The 23542-nt window shown below is 40.1% G+C and overlaps 1 long non-coding RNA gene across 4 annotated transcripts in view; it reads left to right on the top strand.

The window, feature by feature from the left end:
• Positions 1-23542, top strand: part of LOC126058526 (uncharacterized) — a 217474-nt gene that overhangs the window by 95263 nt on the left and 98669 nt on the right. The window lies entirely within an intron of this gene.

Raw genomic sequence — 23542 nt, 5'->3', positions numbered from 1 at the left:
CAGTGAGAACTTACCAGCTGCTCCACAGGAGAAAGATGTGGCAGCCTGCTTCCATAAAGATTACAGCCTTGGAAACTCTATGGGGCAGTTCTGCTCTGTCGTACAGGGTCACTATGAGTTAGAATCAACTTGACAGCCGTGGGCATGTTGGAAAGAGTTTCCTTCATAGGGAGGTAGACAGCATGCATGAGAGTGAAAAGGTGTCTAGGCCTAAAGAAAGTAAAAAAAAAAAAAAAAAAGCAAGCACAGAGTCAACCAAGACTGCATCAGAAGTCATGCATATCAAATCTTCATAAGATTTCTGAAACCAAGGTGCTTCCTCTCAGCTGGCAGCTATTTTTGTTTTGTTCTTAAGCCATCATTTCTACCCATAACGTAGCTACTACTTAATTAGAGATGAAAACTCAAAACCTTTACTTTCAACGCCCTCAGTGACTTGGTTTCTACCTAATTTTCCCTGTTTATATCCCATATGTTTTCTTTATAGTCCATGTACTCTATTTACATCTTATAAACTCTATGTCCTGTGCGCTCTGTTTACATCCCATGTAGTCTACTTATACCGCATGTACTCTAACAATATCTTATGTACTCTATATTTTGTGCACTCTACTTATATCCTATATAATGTATTTATATCCCATATACTCTACTTAGATGCCCTGGTGGCACAATGGCTAAGCACTTGGCAGCTAATTAAAAAGGTGGCTGTTCTAACACACCCTGCAGCTCTACAAGAAAAAAGACCTGGTGATCTGCCCTCATAAAGATTACAGCATAGGAAACTCTATGGAGCAGTTCTACTTTGTCACATTGGGTCACTATGAGTTGTAATCCCCTCCATGGCACACAACAACAACAACTTGTTGTTGTTAGGTGCCATTGAGTTGGTTCTGACTCATAGCAACCCTCTGCACAACAGAACGAAACACTGCCTGGTCCTGTGCCAAACTTAGAATCGTGATTATGCTTGAGCCCATTGTTGCAGCCACTGTGTCAATCCATCTTGTTGAGGGTCTTCCTCTTTTCTGCTGACCGTGTAGTTTACCAAGCATGATGTCCTTCTCCAGGGACTGACTGATCCCTCCTGAAAGCATGTCCAAAGTATGTAAGATGCAGTCATGCCATCTTTGCTTCTAAGGACCATTCTGGTCATACTTCTTCCAAGACAGGTTTATTCATTCTTTTGGCAGTCCATGGTATATTCAATATTCTTCACCAACACCACAATTCAAAGGTGTCAATTCTTCTTCAGTCTTCCTTATTCATTGTCCAGCTCTTGCATGCGTATAACGCAATTAAAAATACTATGGCTTGGGTCAGGCACACCTTAGTCTTCAGGGTGGCATCTTTGCTTTTCAATACTTTAAAGAGGTCCTTTGCAGCAGATTTGCCCAATGCAATGTGTCTTTTTGGTTTCTTGATAGCTGCTTCCATGGGCGATGATTGTGGATCCAAGTAAAATGAAGTTCTTGACAACTTCAGTCTTTACTCCGTTTATCATGATGTGGCTTATTGGTCCAGCTATGAGGATTTTGGTTTTCTTTACATTGAGGTGTAATCCATACTGAAGGCTGCGGTCTTTGATTTTCATCAGTAAGTGCTTCAAGTCCTCTTCCCTTTCAGCAAGCAAGGTTGTGTCATCTGCATAACGCAGTTTGTTAATGAGTCTTCCTCCAATCCTAAAACCCTGTTCTTCTTCATATAGTCCAGCCTGTTGGATTATTTGCTCAGCATATAGATTGAATAGTTATGGTGAAGGGATACAACCCTGATGCACACCTTTCCTGACTTTAAACCACTCAGAATCCCTTTGTTCTGTCCAAACAACTGCTTCTTGATCTATGTACAGGTTCTTCATGAGCACAATTAAGTGTTCTGGAATTCCTATTCTTCACAATGTTGTCCATAATTTGTTAAGATTCACACAGTTTGATGCCTTTACATAGTCAAAACACAGGTAGACATCCTTCTGATATTCTCTGCTTTCAGCCAGGATTCATCTGACATCAGCATTGATATCCCTGGTTCCACTTCCTCTTCTGAATCAGGCCTGAATTTCTGGCAAGTCCCTGTCGATATACTGCTGCAGCCACTTTTGAGTGATCTTCAGCAAACTTTCGTTTGTGTGTGATATTAATGATATTTTTTGATGATTTCTGCATTCAGTTGGATCACCTTTCTTGGGAAATCCATAAATATGGATTTCTTCCAAATTTCTTGACACAGACAAGTGGGGTCTTCCAGCACTGCATCCGTTTGTTGAAATATCCCAACTGATGGTCCGTCAATTCCTGGAGCCTTGTTTTTCATCGATGCCTGCAGTGTAGCTTGGACTTCTTCTTTCTGAACCATGGGTTCCAGATTACATGCTACCTCTTGAAATGGTTGAATGTCGACTAATTTTTTCTGACATGATGACTCTGTGTATTCTTTCCATCTTCTTTTGATGCTTCCTGCGTCGTTTAATATTTTCCCCATAGAATCCTTCACTATTGCAACTCAAGGCTTGAATTTTTTCTTCAGTTCTTTCAGCTTGAGAAACACTGAGTGTGTTCTTCTTTTTTGGTTTTCTATCTCCAGCTCTTTGTACGTGTTATTATAATACTTTACTTTGTCTTCTCGAGCTACCCTTTGAAATCTTCTGTTCAGTTCTTTTACTTCATCATTTCCCCTTTTTCTTTAGTTGCCCAACATTCGAGAGCAAGTTTCAGAGTCTCCTCTGACATCCATCTTGGTCTCTCCTTTCTTTCCTGTCTTTTCAATGACCTCTTGCTTTCTTCATGGATGCTGTCTTTGATGTCATTCCACAACTCCTCTGGTCTTTGGTCATTAGCGTTCAATGCATCAAATCTATTCTTGAGGTGGTTTCTAAATTCAGGCTGAATATACTCAAGGTTGTACTTTGGCTCTCGTGGACTTGCTTGGATTTTCTTCAGTGTCAACTTAAACTTGCATATGAGTGATTGATGCTCTGTTCCACAGCTGGCCCCTGGTCTTGTTCTGACAGATGATGTTGAGTTTTCCATCCTGTCTTTTCACAGAGGTAGTTGATTTAATTCCTGTGTATTCTATCTGGTGAGGTCCATGGGTATAGTCGCTGTTTATGTTGGTGAAGAAAGGTATTTGCAATGAAGAAATCATTGATTCTGCAAAATTCTATCATTTGATTTCCGGCATTGTTTCTATCACCAAGGCCATATTTTTCAACTACTGATCCTTCTTCTTAGTGTCCAACTTTCACATTCCAATCACCCGTAATTATCAATGCATCCTGATTGCATGTTCAATCAATTTCAGATTGCAGAACTGATAAAAATCTTCAATTTCTTCATCTTTGGCCTTAGTTGTTGTGTGTAAATTTGAATAATAATCATAGGCATATGGATATTATCCTATCACTGACTGCTTTGTACTTCAAGATAGATCTTAAAATGTTCTTTTTGATGATGAATGCAACACCATTCCTCTTCAAATTGTCACTTCTGGCATAGTAGGCTATATGATTATCTGATTCAAAATGGCCAATACCAGTCCGTCTCATCTCACTAATGCCTAGGATATCGATGTTTATGCATTCCATTTCATTTTTGACGACTTCCAATTTTCTTAGATTCATACTTCGTACATTCTAGGTTCCAATTATTAGTGGATGTTTGCAGCTGTTTCTTCTTGTTTTGAGTCACGCCACATTAGCAAATGAAGGTCCTGAAAGCTTGAGTCCATGTCATTAAGGCTGACTCACTTTGAGGAGGCAGCTCTCCCCCAGTCATCTTTTGAGTGCCCTCTAACCTGGGGGCTAATCTTCCAGCACTGTATCAGACAATGTTCTGCTGCTATTCATAAGGTTTTCACTGGCTAATTCTTTTCAGAAGTAGACTGCTGGGTCCTTCTTCCTAGTCTGTCTTAGTCTGGAAGCTTAGCTGAAACCTGTCCCCCATGGGTGACCCTGCTGGTATCTGAATACTGGTGGCATAGCTTCCAGCATTACAGCAACACACAAGCCTCCACAGTATGACAAACTGACAGACACATGGGAGAACAACAACATATTCTATTTATATTTTATGTACTGTATTTATATCCCATGTGTCTTAGTCATCTAGTGCTGCTATAACAGAAATACCACAAGTTGATGGCTTTAACAAAGAGAAGTTTATTCTTTCACAGTTCAGTAGGCTAGAAGTCCGAATCCAGGGTGCCAGCTCCAGAGGAAGGCTTTCTCTCTCTGTCAGCTCTGGAGGAATGTCCTTGTAATCAGTCTTCTCTTGGTCTGGGAGCATCTCAGCGTGGGAGCCTCAGGTCCAAGGGTTAAGCTCTGCTCCCAGCACTGCTTTCTTGGTGGTCTGAGGTCCCCATGTCTCTCTGGTCACTTCTCTTTTATATCTCAAAAGAAACTGGCTTAAGACACTACCTAATCTTGTAGACCTCATCAGTGTAATTGCTGCTATTCCATCTTATTACATCATAGTGATAGGATTTACAACATATAGGAAAATCACATAAAATGATGGACAATCACATAAAATCATGGACAAGCCCACAGTACTGAGAATCATCGCCCAGCTAAGTTGACAGATATTTTGAGGAGACACAGTTCAATCCATGACACCATTTACCCTGTTAATATCTTATATACTGTATATCCCATGCACTGTGTTTATATTCTGCATAGTTTACTTATATCCCATGCACCCCATTAATAGTCCATGTACTCTCTTTCTTGATTTTGTTACAACAACCATGTATTCCCTGGTCAGACCTGTTTCTAAATTCTACGCCTTGTTCATACTCTCTCCATTTCCTCATTGGCCTTATCTTCCTCCTTGTCATGTCATCCCACAGGCTCAGCTCACGTGTTTCCTTTTCCAGAAAGCCACCTTGGTCCTCCCTCTCCCTTTGGGCTGTGCAGAGAAGACCCCTTCTGTGGCTCCTCGATACCTTGCACATCTCTCTCTCTCTCAATGCATCAGTACCCTTATGTTACATTGTCTGATTGTGCATTTGTTACCCCTACCCCGACTAGTGTGAAGCCCTTATTGTTAGGAATGGCTCGTTCAGCTTGCAAATCTGGTGTCTAACACAGGGCCAAATAGATGTTTGCTGACTGAGTCTATGCACTGACACACCTCTGGAATTGACAAGCAAGCAATAAATAACACTCTTCTGGGTGATGTGTTAAAATGATACAGAACCGTAATGTAAAAAAAATAATAAAAGAGGCATAAAGAGTGAAACAAACAAACAAACAAACAAACGCATTGCCATCAAGCTGATTCCAACTCATAGGAGTGAATAAAGAATGAATTGGAAACAATTATTTTAAAAGCATTGAGGATTTACTTGCATGTAGGTCTAAAGAAAGACCTGGCAATCTGCTCCCATAAAGATTATAATCTAGAAAACTCTCTGGGGCAGTTCTACCCAGTCGCATGGGTTGCTATGCGTGGAAAATTTATTCAAGAGCACCTAAAACAATGACAGGGTCTCTATGAGGGAGAGCAGCTGTTATGAAGACCTAAACCTTTGACCAAAAGCAGAAAACAAGATTTCACAAAAAAGTAATTGGTTGGTTTAAACACATTCTCAGTTGTCCCTTCAGGAGTGATGGGTTATAGTGGAGCTGGTGCCCCTATGGCTGAGCCCAAAGCCCATTGGTTGGGTCCAGATGATTTTCTCAATGAACAAGTTCACCATCAGTCTGTTTTCTGTGGATTCTGAGCAGTTTTTTGAAAACCAGTTGCTTTGATTCCTTCTTCTGGGATCCTGACCACCTCTGATCTTATACACTCTAGGCCGGGGTGGTGAAGGGGCAAGTCTGCATGAACAGGATCAAGGCTCAACAGAAGTTTCCCTTATCAGTTCAGAGAAAAGTAGGTGCACCAACCTGTAGGGGTGAGGGAAGGCTTTGCAGAAGAAGGGCATCTGAGTAGATGTCAAAGGATGAAGAGGTGTTTTGCTCTTTGATCTTTTTTTCCCCCAGAGGGATCTACAGTCAAATTAAATGCAAGAGTAAGGAAGGAGGATACTGGAGAAAATGCATCTAACCTGAAAGCAAGGAAGGCTAGTCTCCAGGAAAAAAAAAAGTGTTTTGTAATATTCATGCCGTATTAACTGCCACAACAACAAATACTGGTTGAATTTCTGGCATCTGTTGGAAAAACACAAGGGTGCCTGGAGATTCACAGTCATGAAAGTTGTTTGGATCCTTAATACCCTATTAACTGGAAGTATTTGAGATGCAGCCTTCTCCTGCTCCTTTTTCTCATCTTCGTTTTTCTTTTTTTCTAGGTGAAATGATAACTGAACTTTGTCTAGCTTTCTGCATGAATAATAATGATTCTTACTATACTTATTAATATTGAGACTCCAGCCTCTGGGCACCATTACCAACCCCCAAATTGTGAGTAGCATGAGCCAGGTCCCCTTCTAACTGATTTCTCCAGATTTTTTTTTTTTTTTTGGCAATCAGCCAACTTCCTGCCCAAGATAAGAAAAACAGGAGTCTGGAGTCTGTAGACCACAGAACCAATTAAGAACAGATGTGGCCCACCTGACATGCTCAGAACCATCAATCTTGTCCTTTGAGTGACCCCAGAACTTTCCTCCCACCGGACAGAACCAAACTTTAGCAGCTCAAGATTGGGGAAGGCTTTCAGAAGTAAGGGGTTCAAGCCTAAGATCCACATATACATATTGTAACTGGACTGTACCAGGTCAGCTCAGTGTAGCCATAAAGACAAGGAATGGGTGAAAGAGAAAGTAGAAGCTTTATTTGGTTGGCCAAGCAAAAGAGCACAACAGGACTTGTGTTGCCAAGATGGCTCCCTGAACAATGGCCAAAACAGTGTTTATTAACAGAAAGGTCCTGGGGAAGGGAGCAAGGTTGTTGATTAGTCTGGCCCAAAACAGACATTCCTTTTTTGAATCCAGCTTGGATTTCTGGCAGTTCCCTGTTGACGTACTGCTGCAACCGCATTTGAACGATAGCAAAATTTTACTTACGTCTGATATTAATCAATAAGTTCCATATTGTGTTGACCTGCCTTTCTTTGGACTAGGCATAAATATGGATCTCTTCCAGTCAGGTGAACTTAAAATTCCAACCTTTTGGTTAGCAGTTGGGCAAGTTAACTGTCCGAACCACTCAGGGACTCCATAATTTGCCAAAATAACCACCCCACCACAAGCTGGAAGATGGCACCAACAGCCAGGCTCTTCTGTTAGGCCATAGGTGATGTTGTACATTTTTCTATCAAATCAGTGGTCTCTTCACTTCAAAAGGTACATAGAAAGCCAGGAGGAAGGAATACCCGAGCCATCCCAGCTCTGCACCTCCTTTTGGCCACTGCCTGGACCCTGAGAAGCCCTGGAGCCCCATGGCTCTTTTGAGCCCAATTTGGAAGCCATCTCACTGGCCCCTGTCTTCCTCTCCGGCGTGCTATACAACCCTGTGGATTTGAATGGAAAATGGGCACTCGTCAAAATCCAAGAATTATCCAGTTCAGCTGTACATCACCTGGTCCTTTCCAACTAACTGCTAATCACATTATTTAATAGATAGCATTTGAAAAATAAGAAATAGAACACAGAAGCCACATGTAAAATAATCTACTGTGTCTTATCCAATATAGCCAAAACAGAGAGAAAAAATGATGAACAGATCCTTAGAAAATGGTCTTTGCACATATAATGGTCCTGGAATAATCTAGTTCTCCTTGTTGAGGTAATCATTGAAGCTGCCATTGAATTAACGGAACGTTAGAGAAGCAATGTAGTATAAGTTAGAATCAGACAGCATTTTGAATTTTTGCTCTGAATTTTAGCTATGTGACTGAAGAAAATTTTTGCTTTTTTGTTATTTTAATTTCCAGAACTCAATTTTCTCATCTGTAAGTTAAGAATGACTCTAATACTGAGTGTATCATATATCTGTTTAGTGTTCCTCCTTTGGTAATGCTCCTCCTGACTCCTGATGGTCCTGATAGAGCTGTCAGTCATGGTGGGGTTTCCCTTCTACCCTTAAACATCATCCTTGCCCCCACTACGTGGTGGGCATTTGACCTGGCCAGCCGAACAAAATACCTCATCACCTTGATCAAGCGGTTGTGTTAAAGACAGTCACATGCTTTGAGCAGGACCAATCCATGTCCTCCTGGGGGCTAGGTCTATGGAAGCCGGGAGAAAGAAGCTTTTTTAGTTTTGGATCATGAGTCATAAGAATTTTAGATTGGCCAGTGATGGTGTTTCCTGTCCCTGGAAAGAGCTTTTCTAATGATAAATCCGGATAGATGCAGAACAGGCATTGAAAGGGAAGGCAAAAGCTAAAACTAAATCCACATTCTCATGTGAGCTTCTGAGCCTACCACGCCTGGTTCTGATTCCGTCCTCGGGCTTCAGAGTCACGGAACCAAGAGAGTCTCGTTTAGTGAGTTAAAACTGGGATTCTGCCATATGCAATGGATACAGTCCCAATAAAGACACTTGACCTTCAGGGCTCTTTTAAGGATTTGAGGAATAACATGCTATGCTCATGGCACATAGTAATCACTCAAAAGATGTCAGGTCCTTTTATTGTTTCTTTAGATAAATGAAGTTGAAAGCTAACTGGACTAGTTTGCCTTGGACTAACCTTGAAGTTTTCTCCTTTATTTGTTGACATTGTTAATCCTCAAGGCCCATTGAGATGGATGTTTTAGCAGATTACTCACGTGTCGAGGATTTTTTGTTTTATTTTCACATTTAAATACATTTAATAGACCTTGTAAATATTGTGATTTTCAATTTCTATTCACACACCACTATACTAATAAAAAGCATTTCCCTTAAATGAAAGTAGAAAAGTTATGAAATTTATAACAGCTCTAATAGTACTCTATTGGGCAAATCTGCTGCAAAATACCCCTTTAAAGTATTCAAAAGCAAAGATGTCACTTCAGGGACTAAGGTACACCTAACCCAGGCCATGGTATTTTCAATTGCCTCATATGCATACAAAAGCTGGACAATGAATAAGGAAGTCCAAAGAAGAATTGATGCCTTTGAATTATGGTGTTGGTGAAGAATATTGAATATACCATAGACTGCCAGAAGAATGAACAAGTCTTTCTTAGAAGAAACACAGCCAGAGTGCTCCTTGGAAGCAAGAATGGTGAGAGTTTGTCTCAGGTACTTTGGACACGTTATCAGGAGGGACTAGTCCCTAGGGGAGGACATCATGTTTGGTAGAGGGTCAGCAAAAAAGAGGAAGATCCTGGATGAGATGGACTGACACAGTGGCTGCAACAATGGGCTCAAACATAACGATCACGAGAATGGCACAGGACTGGACAGTGTTTCATTCTGTTTTACGTAGGGTTGCTATGAGTTGGAGCTGACTCAATGGCATCTAACAACAACAACAATCATACTTTAGTTTAGAATTCTCTTAAACTTCTTTAATGAGGAAGGTGAAAAACTTTTATGTCTCAGGAAATTTACTAAGTATCAATAAATGTTTTCCACAACCTGTTTGTCATACTGTCACTGCTTGCTTGTTGCTGTGATGCTGAAAGCTATGCCTTCGGTATTTCAAATACCAGCAGAGTTACCCATCATGGACAGTTTTCAGTGGAGCTTCCAGACTAAAACAGACTAGGGAGAAAGATCTGGTGATCTGTTTCTTACAGGTAACCAATGAAAACCTTATGGATCACAGAATATCGTCTGAGACTTCAGTTCATTTACTTTGGTTGCATCATCAAGCGGGACCGATCTCTGGAGAAGGACATCACGTTTGGTAAAGTGGAGGGCTGTTAAGGCAAGGGAAACCCTCAGTGACATAGACTGACACAATAACACAACGAAGAATTCAAACATACCATCGGTCATGAAGATGGCCCAGGACTGGGCGACATTTTGTTCTGTTATACATGGGGTTGTCATTTGTTGAAGCTGACTGCATGGCAACCAACAACAACAACAAATATTTTACCTCATTTGAATCTCACTATAAATGTCTAAAGGTAAACTTTTTATCTTTACTGTGCAGGAGAGGAAACTCAGGCTGAAAGATTTTAAATATCTTGCCTAAGTTTATAGGAGTAAAGAGAGATGGAACTGAAATATAAACCTAATTATGCCTGCCTCCAAAGCCTGTGTTCTTTCCACAGTGCCCAGTTGTGCCTCTAAAGAATACAAAGAGAGGCATCTACTGGGAAATTAAGAAGCAATGACATGCTTCCAGGACAGAATTTTGGAAACAAAATCCAGCTTCTACATGCATGTCCAAGGCAAATTTGCTGTGGGATCCTTGTGTGTAGCTGTGCTCGTTCCCTCCTCCGAGCGTCTGCACCATCTGTTCCCTCTGGCTGCAATGCTTTTCCTTCTGGCCTTCTCAGGAAGCAGGGCTGGCTTCTGCTTGTATTCCCATCACAGCTCAAAAGGCCCCAAGCATCCTTTCCAAATCAGCCCATGCCCCTCATTCAGTCTCTCTCTCTTTAGCCTGTTTTATTTTCTTCACAGAACTTAGCACTCACTGAAGTATTTGTTCATATTCATCTATCTCCTCTTCACTAAAACCCTATCTGTGTGACAGAAGGGCCCTTTTCTCTCACCACCCCCCCAAATCTGATTCCTTAAACAGCCCCTGGCACAGAATATGAACACAGTAGATAACTGGTCCATGTTGAGCCACGCTTGTTGTGAAGATTACATTGGACAAAATTTGATGCAGACATTATTATCCCACCCTGCTGGTGCCTGATGAATTGGGCACAGATACATATCATGAGTGGTCATTCTTCCTTTCTCCAGCAGGAACCCGGAAGCTGTGGCTGCTTGGGTGGTTTTCAGGGTGTGTCGGACAGCTAAACAGACCGAGGCCTTAAATCTTCCCACTGAGCCTTGTGGCTTCAGATGAAAACAGCCACACTCCACCCCTCAGGAGGTTGTGGCCAGCACAATCCCCTTTGGGCTGTTCACCAAATCGTGCAAAGCCCTGGTGAGAGTCCCTCAGCAGAGACTGGGGGCTGGTGTTGGGCTGGGGTCAGGCAGGACTGGACCCTGAGTGTTGGCCAGCTAGGTACTGCATTTGAGGCAATTCAAAGCAAGGAGAAGTGGTGAATTACCCAGCCAGCATCCTTGAGGAGAGGCAGAGTGAAGAGAAGCAAGCACCAGGTCTGAGAAGGAATCCATGAGATGGAGCCCAGGACCAGGAAGCTGCTCAGGACACGAGGTAACAAGTGGAAGATAGGTGAGCAGGTACAGAGGGTCCTGAGTGATGGCCTGTGCCCTTGCCTGACTTGCTCACTGTGAAGAACCCAGCCAGGGAAAGGCAAAGGGCTTGTGGTGCTGTCACTCACATATAATCCACTTCTCCCTGAGGGGGAATGAGCACTGCTCTGGGAGTCAGGGCACTCGGTCTTCTAGGTGGTCGAATTTATCTGTGTATTTCTAAACTCTTGACCAAACCAAGCCAAAACAAACCAGTTGCCATCAAATCAATTCCAACTCATGGCAACCCCACGTGTTTCAGAGAACTGTGCTCCACAGAGTTCTCAAGGCTGTAACTTTTCAGAAGATCTCCAGATCTTTCTTCCAAGGTGCTGTTTGGTGGATTTGAACTTCCAAACTCTCAGTTAATAGTTGAGAGCTTAACCATTTGCTCTACCCAGGGACTCAAACTATTGGCCCATAAAGCCATTGCTGTCAAGTCGATTCCAACTCATAGTGACCCTATAGAAGAGAGTTGAACTGCCCCATAGAGTTTCCAAGGAGCGGCTGTTGGCTTTGAACTGCTGAGATTTTTTAGTAGGCAGCCAAGCTCTTAACAACTGCATATACTAAAATCCGAGCATGTTCCAAGTCCCAGAAATGAAAAGCTTATACAACTTTATAAAACTCTCCCCCTGCCTCCAAGACACCTCTGGTTCAGAGTCCCCCACCCCATGTATGATGAGGACCCCAATCCTGCTCTGCCACTCTGACCTTTCTCTGGGCTTCAAGAACGTATGTTCGACTGAATACTAAACATTTCTATCTAGATGTCAAATAAGCATCACAAACTAAACTAAGTCTATCAGTGCCCCCCAGAAACCCACTCCTCCTTCTATAATCTGCCCTTAGGACAAAGCACATATCATCCACACCATTGCCCCGGACACCTTGCCCTCTGTCAACACTCCCCTCCTCTATTCTAGTAAGTTATCAAGTCCTACCTATTAAAAAATGCAATTCTCTTTTCTGTATCTCCACTTCCTCTGCCTTAGCCAGCCCTGGCCTCCTGGGTTACTGCAAAAATCTCCTAACTAATTTCCTTGCCTCCAGCTACAAGCTACTCTGACAGTCTTTTGTCATTTCCAGAATGATATTTTAAAAAATTTAGACCTGATCCTTCATGCCCCTGCATAAATGTCTTCAATGGCTTTCCACTGCCCACAGGATAAAAATTAAGCCTCTGGCAGTGGCATAAAAGGTGCTTTATGATCTGGTATCTGCCTTCCACACAGGCTTCTCTCAGCTCCCCCAATCTCTGCTGTTGCCCCCGCTGTAATGAAATGCTTGCAGTTCCATAAGCATATTTCCTCTCTCATTTGTGATTTTCCATGTGCTGTTTCTTCCGTGGGGCATTCACTTTCTCTGCTTGTTACCTGGTAGATTCCTAACACTTGTTAAACTCAGCACAGCTATCACTTCCCCTCTGGTACCTTCCCCGGAGGTCTCTTCTCACCCACCATTGTTTAGGGGTCCTTGCTTGGTCCTTTGGAGTCTCTGGGTGGTGCAAACAATTAACATGTTCCTGGCTGCTAACTAAAAAGTTGGCAGATCAAGTTCAGCCAGAGGTCCTTGGAAGAAAGACCTGGTAATCTACTTCCAAAAAATCAGCCATTGAAATCCCTATGGAGCACAGTTCTACTCAGAAACACATGGGGTCACCATGAGTTGGCATCAACTCTATGACAACTGCTTTTGACTTGGTCCTTCCAGAGCCTTCTGTACATATCTCTATTATAGTTATCAGTTGCTGTCGAGCTGATTCCAACTAGTAGCAACCCTATAGGACAGAGTAGAACTGCCCCATAGGGTTTCCAAGGAGCTGCTGGTAGATTCGAACTGGTGACCTTCTGGTTAGCAGCCTGAGCTCTTAATGACTGTACCACCAGGGCTCTTTATCACTTTCTTCCATGAATGATGCTTTGCATGTCTGTAGACCTCCCAACACTAGAGTCCATAGCTGGCACATAGCAGGGGCTCAAAAGACAGTGGTGGAATGAAAAGGTGCTTATTATAATTGGCGGGGGGTGGGTAGGGAAGTTATGAGCAAGATCAGAGTAGGAAGAGAGCCTCATTGGAAATCAGGTGATTACCATGGAGACAGATCATTTGAAATCTCACACTAAGGGGTTTCATTAGGTGAATTTCATTAGTTGAGAGCCACGCTATTCAAAGCACTTGTCCACCAAGTGTTTGTTATATGCTAGTATGTATGGCAACGCACGCCCCCACATCTCCCTTAATTGATAAAGCCTTGTTATGAAAAAAACATGTGAGCTGAAATGAACAGTGAGCTTCATGACAGTTGATTATATTCAGGCACAAACCTCTTACCTCACTGTGGAGAGGGGCAACCCAGCAGAGGTCCATGAACATACTCTTTCAGAGTCCATGGCCTCAGCTTAGGAGAGCGGGTTCTTGTTGTTGTCAGGTGCCATTGGCTTGGCTCCAACTCTTGACAATCCTACGAACAACAGAATGAAACACTGCCCAGTCCTGCGCCATCCTCACAATCGTTATGCATGAGCCCATTGTTGCAGTCACTGTGTCAATCCATCTCATTGAGGGTCTTCCTTTTTTTCACTGACCCTCTACATTACCAAGCATGATGTCCTTCTGGACTGATCCCTCCTGATAATACATCTAAAGTATGTGAGACAAAGTCTTACCATCTTTGCTTGTAAGGAACTTTCTGGTTGTACTTCTTCCAAGACAGATTTTTTTGTACTTTTGGCATTCCATTCAGTGTTCTTCACCAACATCACAATTCAAAGCCGTAGAATCTTAAAACCCAAACCAACCCACTACTGTCAAGTCCATTCAGGCTCATAGCACTGCTATAGGACAGAGTGGGAATATTCCACATTATTTCCAAGACTGTAAATCTTTATGGAAGCAGACTGCCACATTTTTCTTCCATTGTGCAGCTGGTGGGTTCGAACTGCTGACCTTTTGCTTAGAAGCCAAGCATTTTAACCACTGCACCACTTGGGCTACTTGGTAGGATGTAAGAGGAGTCAATTTCACCAAGTATAGCGGTTTAGCAAAAAACATAAGACCATCATTTGCTTATTTATTTCAATGTCCTGAATTAATATCTAACTCAGGGCTTACAAAAGAACTACAGAAGTCCTGACTAAAATGTAAAAAAAGTTAAAAAAATAAAATTTCTGATCAGCTTTGCCCCTCCCTGGCTATATGACCTTGACCAAATTATATCTCCTTTTTGCATTAAAAGGGCCTGATTAATCCCTGTCCTGTGTTCTTCCTGGGCATTTGTGAAGATTAAATGTGATAATGGTTGGAAAAGTGCTTGGAGAACTGTAAATTGACATACAAATGGAAAGGATTAAGAGATTAGCTTCAATCCAGTAAAGATTTTCTCTTTTAAAGAATGACCCTCCAAACATTCATCCCTACAAGCTGCCAGCATGCACACATAACACCCCCCACCTCAAATCTGTGCCTTAATTTTCTTTCCTTTCTCTCTCCCTAAATGGTTTTCTCAAACTTCCACCTATGTTCTCTTTCCTCAACACATCAAAATCTTTATCTGACATGACTTTAGGGAAACTATTATTTTAAAGGCTTCTTGTCCCCAAGGACCGTGTGGATGGTGATGTGTGTGTGTACGTCTTTGTTTATCTGTTGGTTGTTTGGTTTGTTCAGTGGAACAAGAAACCCAACAACAACAAAACCCAAGACAAACAAGGAGAGTTGCTCATCCTTTTTTATTCTTCTTTTCTGAGATTGTTTATGAGCCAAAGGCAGATAACAAAATATTGTTTCCATCCTAAGCTAATTTGTCATATCCCTTGTCTCTTCTTAAAAGGATAGTTTTTATCTGATTCTTCCTAAACTATGTTTTAACAATCCCCCCTCAAGCATCTGACAAATTATTCCTCTTGAGAGAGGATTGCTATTCTTTGGATCCTTCCATTTTGCAATCGTAGAAAGTGAAAGGACTTTTCCACTGTTTGACTTCAGAGCAGTCACAAGAACTGGGCTAATACCACCCCAATTTAAAAAAAAAAAAAGTGACATGGACAAAGAAAATGAGTCTAATGTAGCGTCCTTTGTACTTGTAGACACTCAGAGTTAACTCCTAAAGATAGCATCCATATTGCAAGTGCCCATTTGTCTCTCTTCCTTTCCAGAAGTGAGCTTCTGAGGGCAAGAACCATATCCATTCATTTCTATATCCCAGCAACTAGCTCCATGCCTACCCTAAAAATACCCTTATTACTGAGTGACTGAAAAACTATATGTACATATGTCTATTTTTCACTGTGTATTTTTTCATATTATGCATGAAAATATATGCCTTTGTTTAAGTAATTCTATTAGTATCTATCTGTATAAATGCATACTCAATATATAATTTAGAGATCATCCCAATTTACTTGCATATATCTCTTGGATTAATTTGTTGCTGTTCTTATAAAACAGGAATTATCTGCAAAAAGATTGAACCAAGAACAATGCAATTGCGTTCTCATATGTTTTCAATTTGGCTCCCATGGAGTAGACATGGACTGACTGAAAAGCAGATTCTGAGAAAGGGCTTATTTTTTTATTCTATATGACTTTCTAGTCTATCTGTAACTGCTGGGCTGGCAAGGATGGGAAGGGGGGCTGGCAAGGATGGGAAGGGAGGCTGGAGGTAGGAGATGAGGTGGAAGGAGGAAAAATTTGAAAACAGCAGATAGGAAATCAACAAAAGGAAGAGGCATCTTAGTAAGGGATAAGACTTCTAGGCAGTTGTCAGCCAGGAAAATTCTTTTTTTTTTTTTTTTCTTGAAAACTCAGGGCAGTGGGGGGGCATTAAACTCCTCCCATGACAGCTACTGTCTTCGTTATCTAGGGCTACTATAATAAAAATACCACAAGCGGGTGGCTTTAACAAGCAGAAATTTATTTTCTCATAGTTTAGGGGGCTAGAAGTCCGAATTCAGGACACTGGCTCTAGGGGTAGGCTTTCTCTGTCGGCTCTGGAGGAAGGTCTTCGTCTCTTCAGCTTCTGCTTCCTGGTTCCTTGGAGATTTCCACGTGTCTTGGCATCTATCTTATCCCATCTCTCCTAGGCTCGCTTGTTTAATCTCCTTTATATCTCAAAAGAGATTGACTCAGGATACTAACCCTGTCTGTCTCATTAATATAAAAAAAGACAGTCCATTTCCACATGGGATTATAACCATAGGCATAGAGGTTAGGATTTACAACACATATTTTTGGGGGACACAATTTAATCCCTAACACCTACATAGCATTTTGCAGAGGTTATTGCGTATGCTTCCATTCAAGGAGAGCCACACTTGCTGAATTTCTGTCATTTTTATGGATTATAAAGGAACTGTTGGAGACAAAAATAAACACCTAGGGAGAAAAAATTCTGAACAGTTAAGGCACAGTGCCGGAACTTTGCTTTGCCTTAACCAATAATTTAAGGCTAAAGTTTGAGAACATGCACCCTCATTACTAACATTTTAATGTGTAGTATTAACGAACATGGCATTAACATTGGAACTTCACAGATGCTGTTCTTGTGGCTTGAGGTAAGGGCGCAATTATTGTCATCATGAAACATTGGTAACTGGTGTGAGATTCACAGTTAAGTTGTTTTTACATGCTGTAGTTGTTTTTACGTGCTGTCCTGTCGATTCTGACTCATAGTGGCACCATGTGACAGAGTAAAACTGCCCCATAGGATGCCCTAGGCTATAATATTTATAGGAGCAGATTGCTAGATCTTTGGGTGGTTTTGAACTGCTGACCTATTGGTTATCAGCTGAGTGCTTAACTCCTCTCTATCAGGGCTTCTTTGTATATTACTTTTAAATCACGAATATTTGACCTCAAATTTATTAAAGCCTATACAGATATTCATTTATGACATAAAATATTTGTGTGTGCATGTATAATATCCATACTCAATATGTGCCTACATGGTATGTACAAAGTGCTCTATAAAATATTTGTTGACTATATTAATAAATAACAAGTTTGCTGATATTTTATTAACTAGAATATAGTTCTTCCTATAGAGTGAATTTTTTTTTTATTCTTCCTGTTTTTTAAAAATTTCAAGGAAAAACAACTAAAAGTTGTTGAGCCAATCCTGTTAGTAATTTGTAATCTTGCTCTTTCGACTGGATAGAAGAATTGAGAAAGGAATTCTTCCTGGTGATGTTGGCAAGTCAAAAGCATAATGGGTAAAATGATGTCCTTATAAAATTGTTGTGAAAAACATTTTTGAAAATATGTGTATAGTCCTAGATAATGACGGGGTTTACTGAGTTAAAGCTTCATACAAATCTAACACTGAAAGTGCCTTATACACTGTTAAGTATTTTAAATGAATTATCATATGTCATCCTCATAGATACTCTGAGAGGTAGTCATTATTTTCTGGTATAAGAAAGAGGAAAGTAAGGATTACAGCAGTTAATTAATTTGTCTAATTTTACATAGCTCATAAGAGGTAAGTTTAGGATTTGCACTGAAGCTTTCTTTTGGGACCACAGGACCTGTGCCATCTTTCCAGGTGGTCTACGAAATATTGCAGCATCTTCGGTTTCTCTGGGAAGGAATAACACAGCCTGCGTAAAGTTCAGATGACCAAGCTGAGAATATGTCAGCTTTGAAGAGAAGCAAATTTCCCCCTACTGGCCCGTGTTGCCTCATTGAAGGAAACTTGACCTAGAGAAGGAAGAATAGCTGTGTTCCTTGAAGCTTCTCAAAGATCAACCCTCTTCTGCTTTCATTAGCATCATAATCAAGGCCACTGATACAAGCACCTCATTTATGACCTTTGGGGCCAAGAAACAAATAAGAACACAAATAGGAAAAGTCACAGATTATATATTTAAAAAAAATCCAGAAAGCCACTCCTGGATAACGTGCAGACTGCCATTCTGCACCGTCTCATGGATAATCTACTTCAGAAATCAATCTCCGTCAAGTCTGTTTTTAGAAATGCATTGTCATTCTGCTCCTAATATACTTAATGTTTGGCAGAGGCAATTAGGCACACTCATAATTTATTGCAAGTGTAAATTAGAAGCAGGCTTACGTAAGTTTTATTTTTCATGCCATGCTATTGCTTCTATACCCAATAATTAAGACGGGGAAATGGCCACCAGAGATTGGCTTTGGAACAGCCCCATCTGCTCTGGCCCATCTTACCTGGGGCTAGGCTCCCTCTTAGGCCTAAACGAGGCAGACTCAAGCATAAAAAAAAAAAAAAAAAAATTTTTTTTTTTTCAGGTGGTATTTAAATTCCTAAATCAAGAATGTTCTGAGTAAGATTAATATACAGATGTAAGGCATTTACTCAGTCCGCCACATATCATCCCTAAGTTTTGAGCAATATTCTGCTACTTGGGTTATCTTAAAGTTTTTAGTGAATAAGAGCCCTTTCACCATGTGTCCTGGCAATTCTACCTACTATTCTCTAAAGAGAAACTTTTTAATCTGTCCCCCACACAGAGAAGTACAAACTAAAAAAAAATCAGATGAATATAGTATGATATATAGATATTAGAATGTAATAAGACACAAATACCATATTGTAGAACAGTATTTGACCTTTTTTGAGAAATACATGAAATATGTTGCTGGGTAAAAAAGTTATAACACAATATACCAAAAAAAAAAATCAAACCTGTTGCCGTCAAGTCAATTTTCGGCCCATAGAGACCTGATAGGACAGAGTAGAACTGCCCCACTGAGTTTCCAAGGAGAGGCAAGTGAATTTGAACAGTATATTAAAAATTGTATACAGTCATGTATAAATTAAAATAGTGTATATATATATATATCTGTGTATCTCTGGGTGGTGTAAACAGTTAAGCACTTGGCTACTAACTTAAAGGTTTGTGGTTCGAATCTGCCCAGAGGCACTTTGGAATAAAAGCCTGGCAATCTGTTTCCAAAGGTCTCAGCCATGATAGCCCTATGAAGCACAGTTCTACTCTGCAACACATGGGGCTGCCATGAGTTCGAACTCAATTGTCAGCAACTGGATGTATCCGTCTATGCCTCCATGAGATGGACTGACAAATAGCCACCACAATGGGCTCAAATATATCAAAGATCATGAAGATGGCGCAGGACCAGGCAACATTTTGTTCTGTTATGCATAAGGCTCCCATGAACCGGAGCCAACTCATTGGGAACTAATACAACACCATATATGGTAAAATAGTAGACATTTATTTAGATACTGAGAAGCGATCCGTGACTATATCCGGATGCACTCCCTGCAGCTGGGCAGCAAGTCCCTCCTTGAAGAAAGATTAGGACAGCGTACCTCCATGTCTACCGTAGTCCACCCTTGCACTGCTCAGATGCAGTTCTCCACGTGTATTTGGGACCAGGATGTCTAACCCTGCAGAGCCCATATTTGTAGGGATGAGAAGCACACATTTCTCCTGGAGATCACTGTGAGTTATCGTAAGAAAGGATACTCCTTTATGCCTCTAGATTCCTGGAGCATGTATTCTTCCTGCTGGGGGCACAGTGCCATACAAAGCTCTTTAATTTAATGCATCTACTGGGTCCTGAAAGCTGGACAATGAATAAGGAATACTGAAGAAGAATTGGTGCTCTTGATTATGGTATTGGTGAAGACTATCGAATATACCGCAGATTGCCGTAAGAATGAACAAATCTGTCTTGGAAGAAGTGCAGCCAGAATGCTCCTTAGAAGCGAGGATGGCAAGACTTTGTTTCATGTACTTTGGATATGTTATCAGGAGAGACCAGTCCCTGGAGAAGGACGTCATGCTCGGTAAAGAAGAGGGTCAGTGAAAAAGAGAGAAACCTTCAATGAGATGAATAGACACAGTGGCTGCAACAACATTCCAACATAGCAATGATTGTGAGAATGACACAGGACCAGGCAGTGTTTCATTCTGTTGTACATGTGGTCACTATGAGTCTGAACAACTACAACAGTATACATACACGTATACATATACATGTACACACTCACACCCCCAATTGTTTGGCTATGTCAGAATTTATTCATACGCTGCCTTATTGATTGCCATTTAGGTGAATCCATTTCTTGGGCAATCACAAAAACAGCTTTAAAGAATATCCTTCTGTATAGAATATTATTCTTATGTACCTGTATGAGAATTTTGTTTCCAGTTTATTTCCCTAGAAAGAAAATTGCTGGGTTGAATTTCATTAAATTTTATAAAAATGTTATCCACTGTTGTTCTACCAATTTACACTCTCACTTGAAGAAAGTCAGAGTTTGTGTTTTCCTACATCAAAGTCAACACATTACATTTTTAAAAATTTCCGGTAGTTGAGGAGTGGTATGACAAGCTGTTTTAATTTGCATTTCCTTAACTATTAATGACGTTGAGCATCCCCTGATTTTTACTGAATAATCCAATCTTCTCATTTTTAATTGCTTGCTTATATGCTTTGCCCATTTCCTAATGGGTTGTTTACTTTTTCTAATTGATTTGTAGTATTTCTTCATCTATTTTATATACTAATTTCATATATGTGTGTGTAAATATGTATGTATAATATATGTAATATCTACTTTTAGACTCTGACTTATGTTTTAACTTTGCTTATTTAGAATTTTGCCATGCAGAATTGTTTAATTTTAATGAAGTCAAATTTATTAATTTTTTTGTTTTTTTCCTATTTCACACATTTTTTTTTTCCAACACTGATGCCTAAAAGGCATTTTCTTATGCTTATATTGTTTACAATTTGTTTTTTTCTGATTTGTTCTTTGTTCAGCTGATATGTCTATATCTTTATATCCAAACAGCCCTGGTAGCATAGTGGTTAAATGCTTGGCTGCTAATGAAAAGGTCAGTTATTTGCACCCACCAGCCAATCTGAGGGAGAAAGACGTGGCAGTCCGCTTTCATAAAGATTTACAGCCTTGGAAACCCTATGGGGCAGTTCTACTCTGTCCGATAGCATTGCTACGAGTTGGAATCAACTTGATGGCCGTGGGTTCGGTTTGGTTTATCTATATCTGTATCTATTTCTATCTCTCTGGAGTGTGTGTGTGTGTATGAATTTAATGTCTGGTAGGGATTTAACTTTATTTTTTCTTATATAGATGACAAATTGTCCCTGTATCAGACTAATGTCACTTTTGTTATATATCATAGAACTGCCCCATGGAGCTTTCAAGGAGTGGCTGGTAGATTTGAACTGCTGATCTTTTGGTTAGCAGCTAAGTTTTTAACCACTGCGCCACCAGGGCTCCGCTATATGCAGACACATATTTGTCTGTTGGTTTGTTTATCTGGTTCTCTATTATGTTTCTTTGATTTATTTTTTTCTTCTTATCTCAATTCCAAACTGTTTTTATTTTTGTGTCTTTATATTTAACCTAAGTTTCACCAAGGTGAGTTTCCTGCCATCCCATGCATTTTACAATTTCATATGCCTATTTTTTATTCCTAGGCTTTCATGTTCCCACAGAAATTTAACATTCAGCTTGTTCCGTTAAATGAAAAGCCACATTGGTCTTTGATTTATAGACTAGTTTGCTGTTGTCTCCGTACCTTTACAATGTTGAATGCTTTCTTTCACAGCATCAGATATATTTTCATGATTTGATCGTCTTGTATGCAGACTTGATCCTCCATCGTAATTATATTTAATTGATTGTTGCTGGTGAATGAAAACACTTTGAGATTTTATTTTGATCTTACTTCTAGAAACCTTGATCTTTTTAACTCTAATAGTATATAAAAAAAAAATAGTATATAGATTATCATTTTTCTACATATATTGTCTTATGGCCTGTCAGTTTATACTAAGGTTATTATTATTTTTTCTTTCCTTCTCAGTTCCTATACTGCTTTCTCCTTCTGGCCTTACTGTGCTGCTGAGGTGCTCCAGCACCCTGCTGACTAAGTGGTGTAAGAGCAGGCATTTTGGGGTAGTTCCTGACTTTAAACAAAAACTTATAACATTCTTAGTAAGATACTATGAACATAATTAATGCATTTCTTAATCTTACTTCCACTCTAATATGTGCATTTAAGGCTATGCCTTCCCATTGAAGTATATTTTTAGATGCAACCCTTACGTTTTAAAAATAGTTTTCATAGTCATTCAATTTGAAGTATTTTGAAATTTCTATTATGATTTCTTCATCTCATGAATTGTTTGTAGTTTTGTTCTTGAATTTCTAAAGGTTTGCATTTCTGCATTTTCTTTTTTATTAATTTCTAATATTATTGCTGTATAATGTGAGATCATGGTTTCTGCAATATCGGTTCTTTTATATTGGCTGAGGTTTACTTTATGGGTTATCATGGGGTCAGTTTTTATAAATTTTCTACACTTACTCAAAAAGAATGTGAATACTTGTTTGGTGCAGAATTTAATAAATATTGATTAGATTAAGCTTATTATTGGGTTCTCGTCCTCTGGATCAGGAATTGGCAAATTCAGCCCATGGTTTGTTTTTGTTCGGCTCGTGAGTTAAGAATGGTTGTTACATCTTTGGTGATTGTTCAAAACAAAGCCAAAACAAAGAGAATATGTGACAGAAACTGTATGTGGCCACAAATTCTAAGCTTTTCTATCTGGTCTTTTGCAGAAAACACTTGTCAATCCCTGTTGTGGATTCTTAGTATATTTTATCTGCTTGATTTATCATTTCCTTACAGAGACATGTGAAAAGCATTGAGTGTTCATTAGTCAAAAGAACGTTTGTCATTTTTTGCTTTTACTTTCAGAGCCTATGTTTGTAAGTACATTTAGGTCCAGGATTACAATATCTTTCTGGTGAATTATTCATTTTATCATTTATAAAGGTCATCTTTATCCATATTAATGCTTTCTGCATTCATTTAATTAGTATCTGCCTGGCGTATATTAAAAGAAAGCTAGTGTCCAAATATTGATATCAGATTAAATGTTCTCATAAGGAATATTTTTATTGTGGATGGTGACGGGAGAACCTTGGATTTTGGAAGTGTTGTTTCAGAAAAGTGTGGCATTCTTTCTCTTGCAACTCCCAGCAGCATTGCAGGTTGGGGATAAGTTAACTTCGGGAACATATCGGTTCATAGATCATGAACAGTTCGGGTAGAGTAGATATGAATTCTACCCCAGCATTTCGTGAGGGTTGGGGTGTTTAACAATTTCTCATGGAAGACCTTATTTTATCCCAACAAGAGGTCTGGCCAGAGACTACTTCATGCTCCCTTTCCTTGGCTGGTGAGCGGTGTTTCTCTGGTCAATCCTCTACTTAGACATTCGATTTTTCTCAGGTTCTGGATTTCTG

The sequence above is a fragment of the Elephas maximus genome, chromosome 15, assembly GCF_024166365.1.
Source record: "Elephas maximus indicus isolate mEleMax1 chromosome 15, mEleMax1 primary haplotype, whole genome shotgun sequence".
NCBI classification, from domain to species: domain Eukaryota; kingdom Metazoa; phylum Chordata; class Mammalia; order Proboscidea; family Elephantidae; genus Elephas; species Elephas maximus.
This window is presented reverse-complemented; position numbering and strand designations above follow the sequence as displayed.